Raw genomic sequence first — 7187 nt, 5'->3', positions numbered from 1 at the left:
TATTACTATTAGAAGTCAAAATTCCGTTGTAGACTCAACAATTGGTATCAAGAGCCAATGTTATATTATTCATTATTTGCGTGGTAAAATTCAATTTTGAATATAGTGGCTTCTACTAGTGGTAATGTCAAAGTAGGCAAATATGGAATCGAGAAGTTTAATGGAAAAAATTATTTTTCTTATTGGAGAATACAGATGAAAAATCAGCTTATATCACAAAAATTACACAAGACACTGGCAGGAAAAGAGAAAAAGCCGGAGGAAATGAAAGATGAGGATTGGGAAGAATTAGATCTTGAGGCGCGGGTTGCAATAATCTTATGCCTTGAGAGGAATGTTGCTTTTTTTGGTAAATGAAGAAGCAAATGCAACAGGCATTTGGGCAAAGTTAGAGAGTAACTTCATGACGAATGTAAGACTCCTAAATTTTTAAAAATTATTAATAAATTATTTATGATATATTATATTTATTTAAGATTATATTTTTAGAGATTTTTATATAAAAGTTGAGTAAACCCTTATTTATTATTTAGAGTTCTTATAATTGAAAAATAATAAATAGTTTATATGCCTTAATTTTAATATATAGATTTTTAACCTTATTTTATAAATAAAAGAGAATTAATTTACTTATCTCTAATTTTTACTAAATTAGTATTTAACTGAAAATTATTTAAAAATTATTAATTAGAAGACATTTTTAAAGATGGATATTTTATATTTAATTTGATTTCTATTATTATCCTACTTTTTATTTAAATCATAAATAGCTTGTTTTATAAAACTTTATTCAACCGTAAGGAAATTATTTGAATGCTTTAATGCTGCTGCTTTGGAAATATAAACAAGACATAGCACTTTATTTTATTTAATAATTGTTATGATAACTAGATTTAGCAATTCTGGTTCTGATTTTAACTAAGAAAAGATTGGGAGTTAATTATCACTCACTTCTTCCCTTTTCCTTTTCACGCTAAACAAAACCCTAACCCCTTCTAAGCTTACCCTCCACCGCCACACTCTTTTTCCCAATACCCAGCAATACCCAAGTACCCAACGTAACTCCAAAATAATAAAAAAAAGAACCAAAAGAAAGAAGAAGAAAAGGGGAGGGCTGACCACATCACCAGCGCAGGAGAGAACCGAGGGGAGAGAGAGAGTGAGGCGTCTGAGAGAGAGAGAGTCAGAGGGAGCTGCTACGCCGTTGCGAGGGAGAGGAGGCGCCGCTGCTGTTATTGCCTCGCCGTCGCCGATTGATGGAGGGGGAAAACACGTGACTGAGGGAAGCACCCAGGAGATGCGAGGAAGAGGAGCCGCCGCGCTTTGCCGCAACCAGCACCATCGTTTCCTGCGCCGCTGCTGAGTCAAGACGTCGCCACCGAAGCCTATCGCCGCCATTCGCGCCTCTATCGCCGTCCGAGAAGCTTCCATGGTCGTTGCCGTCGAGCTCACAAGTGAGAGAAAGAGAGTTGCATGTGAGAGAGAAAGGTGTTGCGCCGCCGTTCTTTACTGTGCAGCCACCGCCACACCTTGTCATCGCTAGAGCTGCCACCGCCGCATGCCACCGCCGCTTCTCACCGCCAAGGGAAAACCTTGCCTACGCTGCTGCCTTCCAGGCTAGATTCACCGATTAATGCTCTCTGCTGCCTTAAACACTCAGATTAATGCTACTGCCGCCAGAACGGGTTTCCTGGTCTAATTTCTGCTTCTTGTGGCTCCACCGTTCTGTTTCTCTGTAGCTGCAGTTAGTCTTCCATCTAAAACCCTTATAATTATTGATGTCATATGCTTGTTTTGATTCAATTTTTGATATATGTCCTTGTCTTCGGTTTCTTGAAACTATTTCAGTCACTGTCATTGCAATTCATATTGACACGGTTGTTATAAGAGGTGTCGGGCTGTTGTTATTTCCATGGGGGTTATTGTTGTCACTGTCGCCATGAATTGAAAGAAAAGGGAATTACCACGATAAATTACGCGAACTCAGCTAGTTGAGGTAGGGATGTCTTTCTTAAATTTGTTTTCCTTTTCAGAGTTGTGATAAATCGATATTAATGCGTGAAATACATTTCTGTGATTTCGTAAGTCTTATGAATTGGATTGAGCTGTTTTGAATGAACGAGATTATTAATTTGATTGACAGATTGATCGATTGAGAAAATTGGGTGTTTTGATTAGTTGAATGATATTGTTAAAGTGGTTTTTCTTGAATTATCGGATGAGATTTATTATTGGCATTTAGTTTAACTTTAGAAAAGGTTTGATTTTAGAAAAGATTGAATATTGAAATCTGATTTGATGCCGGAATCTGATTTTAAAAACAAATTTGGAAAGGACCTGATATTTGAAAATGGCTTGTTTACTGAGAATAATTTACTATTTTGAAAAAGGTGCGAACAAGGTTTGAGGAATGGTTTGGTTTGAAACTGTTTGAGAAAACCGAGAGTTCTTAATCATTGATTGGATTTTGGATTTTACAGTTTTCTTGGATTTCAGTATGGTTGTGAAAATGGTTATTAGAAATGATTTGAATGATTAACAGGCACTTGGTTTGGTTTGGTTGGGACCCGGAAAGGGTGGCAGTGTCCGAGTTTTAGAGGAGATGCTGCCGAAATTTTATAAAAATAGAAGTTTTATTTGAATTAGTTATTTTAAAAAGGTTTAATTTTAAGCATTATATAGTTTAAGATTACTTTATTTATCAAAGGAAAAGTTATGTTTGAATTGAGAATTGTTAGTGAACGGAATGGAAAGAAGGACGATGAGGATTTTCTTTGAAATATGATTTTGAATGAAATCCGATAAAATTGGAAATGAGGTATGATTGATGAATGATAATGATGTTGAGAATGACTTAGACATTGATGAATGTTGAATGAATTATTTATATGGCTTATGAAATTGAAATATCTGAGACACGAGTTTCCCTGGATAAAGTGCTGTGGCTTGCCACCATGTGTACCAGGTAGAAAATTCGATACTCTGTTGACCCTACGACGTAAGTGTGACCGGGCACTATATAAATTCCCGGGAATGTTACCCCCATTGAGCAATATTGGTTATTTGAGAAAAAGCTATGTATAGACTCTTGGGGATGCACGTCGGGGGACAGTCTAAGGACAATTCAGACTTGTCGGGTTGGCTGGATAACCGACAGATGAGCCTCATCAGCCATAGGACAGGCATGCATCATATGCATTTGTATGCTTTGCTTGAGTTTGAACTTGTTTTGGTTTGCCTAATTGCTAAACTGTTCTTAACTGTTACTTGAACTATTTGCTGTAATTGCTACCTACTTGTGTTTTCCTTGTCTGTTTTGCCTGTGTTTGTTCTGCCGTGCTACATTTGAGAATGAACTTTGGTGCTGAATTATTGATTGTGCTGTTTGATTGTGTGTTTGGTTTTTGATTGAGATTCTCTTATAGGAAAGGAAAGGTTTCGGATTTCTAAAAGATTAAAAGTTATTTCTTTGAAAAGGTTTTGAACGATTATTCATTGGTTTTTAAAAGATTCATAAGGCAATGATAATCACTGAGCTTAAAAACAGCTTTCTTATTGAATATCTTCTTATGACAACTTTGAAACTCCGTGGTGAGACCGTGTGGTTAGGTTCTCACCCCCCTACAGGTTTACCTTTTCAGGAACCGGGTGAAGAAGCATTAAGAAGAGTTATACTGCGTTTGGTTTATATGCTGTTGTATTGATTAGATTATTTTTCTTCCCTCGTCTTTGTTATTACAAGTTTGTAAGAGGGATAGGAATTGTATGTTTTATATGTATAATATATTGAACTATTATGTAAGGAGTCTTGTATATGAATGTATGCCTGTTTTGTATTTTTCTTAAGATAAAGTATTTATTTATGGTTTTCAAAGAAATCAACGATATAGTGTCGAATCACAGGCTCCTATTTTATTATTTAGTATGTAAAGTGGTCGTAATACTTCTTGCTATTAGAGTAGCGCAGCCGGAAGCGTGACTTCTGATAGAGAGGGTGTTACAACGAAGACTCTAACTAACAGGATCTACTTAAAATCCAAATTGTATACATGCAAGATGGAAGAAGGTACCTCAATCCGAGAAGATATCAGTAAGTTTGATGGGATTATATCAAACTTAAAGGATATAGATGTGAAGGTTGATGATGAGGATCAGGCACTCATATTGTTACTTTCAGTATCGAAGTCCTATAAAAATCTGGTGCAGACATTAATGCTGGTGGGCGACACTTTGACCATGGATGAGACGAGAGCATCACTTTTAGCGGATGATCTACGTAAGGTTGCTACAAGTGTAATGTCATCTCTAAATGAAAGAGAGTATAATGATCAAGCACAAGGATTGTTCCCGATTAGAGGAATGACTAATGAAAGAGGAAAAGGTAATAAGTGTGGAAAGTCTAGGCCAAAATCTAGACCTCATATGGAGAGAACATGCTTTAAATGTGGAGAGTCTGGACATTTCAAAGTAAATTATCCAAATAAGAAGATAACTTTCAAGAAACAGAACAATGACAACCCAAAAGAAAAGCAAGAAGCAAGCTATGTCTCAAATGATGAGGAGGATTGTTACTTTGTGACAAAACAATCTTATGAAATCTTCGATAAGTAGATTCTTGATTTAGGAGCATCTCATCATATGTGCTCAAATAGAAAGTGGTTTACTACCTATCAAAGCATAAATGGTGGCACAGTTTTAATGGGCAATGATCATGCTTGTAAAACTGTGGGGTTGGGTACTATAAGAATCAAAATGTATGATGGAATAGTAAGAACCTCAAAAGATGTGAGACATATTCCAAACTTGCGGAAAAATCTTATCTCCATAGGTTTGTTGGAGAAAAATAGTTGCAAAATAGTTGCGGAAAATGGGGTACTAAAAGTTGTTCGTGGTTCTTTGGTAGTGATGAAGGGAGTTCATCACAGTAATCTTTATTCCCTTTTGGGGACAACAGCCATAGGTGAGTTAGCAGTTGGAATCGGTGAAAGTAGAGATCAAACAAATTGCACAAGAATATGACACATGCGGTTTAGACATATGTCAGAGAAAGGTCTATCATTGCTTTGTGGACAAGGTTTGCTGAAGAATATGAAAAAACCACAAATAAAATTTTGTGAGCATTGCGTGTATGAAAAGGCACACAGGGTGAAGTTTTCTACAAGCAAGCACAAAAGTAGAGGGTTGTTATTAGACTACGTGCATACTGATGTTTGGGGCCATCTAAAGTTACTTCCAAGGGTGGCTCCAGACTTCCAGGTATTTTGTTACTTTTGTTGATGATTATTCTAGGTATGTTTGGGTTTACTTCCTCAAGCATAAGAATGAGGTATTCGACACTTTTAAGCGATGAAGAGCAATAGTTGAAAACCGAACAGGTAGGAAGTTGAAAACTCTACGATCAGATAATGGCACAGAGTACACGGATGGGGCTTTCAAGGAGTTCTGTGATCGAGAAGGCATTGTGAGACACTGGACAGTTAGAGAAACACCATAGCAGAATGGAGTCGCTGAACGACTGAATCGTACGCTACTTGAGAAGGCACAATGTATGCGCTCTAATTTTGGGTTAGGCAGAGAGTGGTGGGCGGAGTCGATTGCTACAACTTGCTACATAGTGAACCTTCTCTAGATGGAGACACACCTTATAAGGTGTGGCCAGGAAAACTTGTAGATTACGAGAAATTTAGAGTTTTTGGATGCACAGCCTATTATCATGTCAAAGATAATAAGTTTGATGATAGAGCTAAAAAGACAATCTTTTTAGAGCATCCAATAGGTGTTCAAGGGTATCGTCTTTGGAGCGTAGATGATTCTAAGTTTGTAATTAGCAGGGATATTACCTTTGATGAACAATCTATGGTAGCTTTGTCTAAAGATACGAGCCAGATGATGGTGATGTTCGAAAAATTTCAAATACTCAAGTGGTGGAGATAGAGTCTAAATACCAACAAATAGATTCTAATAATGTTCAGGTGGAGCATCCTAATGCTACTCAAGATAATGCAGAGGATGAACTTGATCATGAAGAGATTTAGCGAGAAAATGCACATGCATTACAATAGTAGTAGCATGATTCTTTGGCATCCACTAGGCCAAAGAGAAATTATAAATTTGTTGAAAAGTTTGGGTCAGACAAGCCGCTGAGACATTATGGACAGATAAACTTGGTAGATTATGCACTCTCGGTAGAGAATGATGAGCCAATCACCTTCAAACTTGATATCAAAGACAAAGATGGAGAAAGCTGGTTGGTCGCCATGGAAGATGAAATGCAATCTCTCCATAAGAACAAGACATGGGAGGTGGTCCCGTTGCCTGTGGGAAAGACTGCAATTGGTTGTAAATGGGTGTATAAAAGAAAAGAAGATCCTACTAAGTCAGATGGTACAAGATTCAAAGCTAGGTTAGTAGCAAAGGGATTTGCACAAAAAGAAGATGTTGATTACAATGAGATATTTTCTCTTGTGGTGAAGCACACTTCCATAAGGATGCTTTTGAGTCTTGTTGCTCAGGGTGATCTTGAGTTGGAACAGCTAGATGTAAAGACATATTTCTTGCATGGTGATTTAGAGGAAAAAATTTACATGTATCAACTTAAGGGTTTCAAGGTTGAGGGTAAAGAAAATCAGGTATGTCGCTTAAAGAAATCGTTATATGGATTGAAACAATCTCCTCGACAGCGGTATAAGCAATTTGACTCTTTTATATTAAAACAAGGTTTTTCCAGAAGTAATTATGATTGTTGTGTATACATTCATAAGTTTTCTGGAAGTGATTATATCTATCTTCTATTGTATGTAGATGACATGCTTATTGCTTCTAAGTGCAAGGTGGAGATAGATAGGTTAAAGGTTCAACTTGGTAAAGAATTTGAAACAAAAGATTTGGGTGTTGCACGAAAAATTATTCGAAATAAAAATGCTAAGCCAGTAAATTGTTCTTTAGTCAGGGAGGTTACATTGAGCGCTTTATGTAACACCTTACCACACTAAGTTTTACGCTTAAGTCGTAAAACAGAGGTGGTGTGGTATTACGACCTCTAAAATAAAATGAGTACATATAATAGCAGAAGAATTATAATATGCTAGGAGCCTTGAAGAATAGAGGAAATAAAAATCGCAAAATAAAAGCGCAATGCTCAAGGAATGAGTTAACTTGCGTGTTAAGGAAAACATAACTATTAAACA

The 7187-nt window shown here is 36.6% G+C and overlaps 1 long non-coding RNA gene across 1 annotated transcript; it reads left to right on the top strand.

The window, feature by feature from the left end:
• The first annotated feature begins 870 nt into the window (after nt 1-870).
• LOC140180652 (uncharacterized) lies at nt 871-3878 on the top strand. Its single transcript, XR_011874743.1, has 3 exons — nt 871-1744; nt 1849-1996; nt 3628-3878. It is a non-coding gene; the product is annotated as an uncharacterized lncRNA (long non-coding RNA).
• Nucleotides 3879-7187: the final 3309 nt, after the last annotated feature.

Source organism: Arachis hypogaea, chromosome 1 (genome assembly GCF_003086295.3).
Source record: "Arachis hypogaea cultivar Tifrunner chromosome 1, arahy.Tifrunner.gnm2.J5K5, whole genome shotgun sequence".
NCBI classification, from domain to species: domain Eukaryota; kingdom Viridiplantae; phylum Streptophyta; class Magnoliopsida; order Fabales; family Fabaceae; genus Arachis; species Arachis hypogaea.
The sequence above is the reverse complement of the archived record's forward strand: the minus strand, read 5'-3'. Positions and strand labels throughout refer to the sequence as shown.